Here is a 2,500-nt window from a genome sequence, read left to right on the forward strand (position 1 = left end):
ACACCCTCCAGACTGTGTGGACTCTGACAGCAGCACAGATCACAGCAGGGTTGGTATCAGTGTTTAGTTTCAGCGTTCAGGGCTGCAGATGTAACCCGGTGTGTGTCATGAAGCTGTGCTGAAGAATCTAAATCAGTTACAAACCCAACACCGGCCCTCATTCATCACCTCGGACACCAACACCTTTACTTTCAAATCGATCTCAGCAGCCTTTAGACAAGTCGTGTGTTGCACAGACAAATCATCAGCAGAAAAAATCCTTCTGTCTTAAGAATAAAATATAATGTGTGAAATTTGATGCTTAACGAGTCTGATTTTTTATAGTTTCATTTTTTTTACTGACCAATTTAATGAACATTTCATCAAATTCGGTCATCTAATATTTTCTAAACAATATCAAAAACAAATGACAACAAATAAGTTGGGCTATTGAGTTAGGACAAAAGTAATGGCACCCTATAAACAGAGAAAGCGTTAACTGCAGTGGCCGATGTGCATCACTGGAACATTTTCCCTGTTTAGTCATTTGTTGTTGTTTTTTTGTAGGTTTAAGCCCTCTGTGGGCGGAGCTGAGTTTTGTGGGTGTGGCTAAATGTATATCAGCTATACTGTGAACTGTAATGCTTCAGTATTTACAGCTGACTGGTGTTCTATCAGCAGAATAAAAAAAAAATCTGCTGTTCCAGAACGTTCTGTTGTTTCTCTAACAAGATTAACGTTATTCTTTATAACAATTAAAATAAAATAATAATAAAAAATACATTTTCCTGCTTTACAACACTCAGTGAGATAAAGATGTGAAGTTGCCGAGTTAGCATCAGGGTCAGGACTCGTGTTATTAACAAAACCGAAAGATTTCTTCAAGGGTTCTGGAGATAATTCAGTCTTACTTTATAAAACACTACGGTCGAGTTCACCATGGAGCCATGAAGAGTTCTTCTACAGAGGAACAGCTAAAAAAAAACCCATAAGGACTGAAATAATGATACATTTTCACCACAAAATTGAACTTTAAAATGTTCCCTTGTTATAAATATGTTATCTAAATAAATATATGAAATGTCGCATGTAATGTCTGATATGTCATTTTATACCAGTAGTGAGACATTATAAAGGGTGAGGTGGTGAAATGTCGGCGCTGAAGATTGATGATTTATATTCGGATCATGGACAGCGACTTTTGAAGGAACATAAACTTCATATTTATTCAGAGTGACTAACGGCTATTGGCAGAAGCCAGTAAATTGCTGATATAAATTTATATCATTACTCAGAGCAGGGACCAGATCGACTCGCTCTCCGACCCTGAAAACGACCTCCTGGAAACATGAGCCATTAATTTTGGATTCCTGCACCTGAGATGCCATTAGAGCTGTAAAAATAAAGCAGGGGAAAGTCCTTTAGCTGTGAATAATGTAGCACGGTATTAACCGTCACTGCCATTTTCACGTAATGAAAGAATCATGCTGCTCAGAAGAAAGACACAGAGTCGATTCAATGATTCATGAACTCAAAAATAGCTAGGAACGGAGTTACAAGTTTTCTTTTATACGTCGTCTACACACTCGATAAAACCGCTCCGCTCTGGTGTGATTTCTGATGCGATGTAAACACCACTCAGTCAGACAAGTCACTGAATCAGGACCTGTGAGAGGATCCTGTCTTATGGTGCTAGTAGATGTTGATTTGTGTTGTTTTGGATCTGGTGCTTTTAAATTATACTATAATTATTACACAATTCACAACATATGTGAAATATTTCTCAGTCCATGGAGTGTGAGGTTCGATCTTTCATCTCATCCTGTCGGATACAAACTGTTATTAAACCTTATAAAGTGAAGCTTGGAATGATGTATCAGGGGACACGGTGGCTTAGCGGTTAGCACGTTCGCCTCACACCTCCAGGGTCGGGGGTTCGATTCCCACCTCCGCCTTGTGTGTGTGGAGTTTGCATGTTCTCCCCGTGCATCGGGGGTTTCCTCCGGGTACTCCGGTTTCCTCCCCCGGTCCAAAGACATGCATGGTAGGTTGATTGGCATCTCTGGAAAATTGTCCGTAGTGTGTGTGTGTGTGTGTGAGAGTGAATGAGTGTGTGTGCCCTGTGATGGGTTGGCACTCCTTCCAGGGTGTATCCTGCCTCGATGCCCGATGACACCCGAGAAGTTCGGATAAGCGGTAGAAGATGAATGAATGAGTGAATGATGTATCTTAGATTGTTGGTGTCTATGGTGAGTGTTCAGTGTACAGGGAGTGTAACAAAAACACACACACACAAAGGACGAATTTGTTTAATACAGTTAAAATTTGAAACTATTTAGGTTTCCTGAAACAGGAATGATAGTTAAATGATAATTAACTCTGGAAACACTTTTATTATTACTCTGATCTATCGAACAGCTTCATAACCAGGTTATTTTTTAACAATATGATGCTTTATTTTAAATGACGTTAATATTGTAAGTGAAGTCAGTAAATTCTTCACAAAGTGTGACAGCACGCA

The 2,500-nt window shown here is 39.4% G+C and overlaps 1 long non-coding RNA gene across 1 annotated transcript in view; it reads right to left on the reverse strand.

Moving 5' to 3' along the window:
• Positions 1-2,362: 2,362 nt before the first annotated feature.
• The window catches only part of LOC125140011, a 4,423-nt gene continuing 4,285 nt past the window's right edge, over positions 2,363-2,500 (reverse strand). Inside the window, exon 4 of the long non-coding RNA XR_007139198.1 lies at positions 2,363-2,500. This exon is cut by the window's right edge and continues 117 nt beyond it. This is a non-coding gene — a long non-coding RNA (uncharacterized LOC125140011).

The sequence above is a fragment of the Tachysurus fulvidraco genome, chromosome 23 (assembly GCF_022655615.1).
Source record: "Tachysurus fulvidraco isolate hzauxx_2018 chromosome 23, HZAU_PFXX_2.0, whole genome shotgun sequence".
NCBI classification, from domain to species: domain Eukaryota; kingdom Metazoa; phylum Chordata; class Actinopteri; order Siluriformes; family Bagridae; genus Tachysurus; species Tachysurus fulvidraco.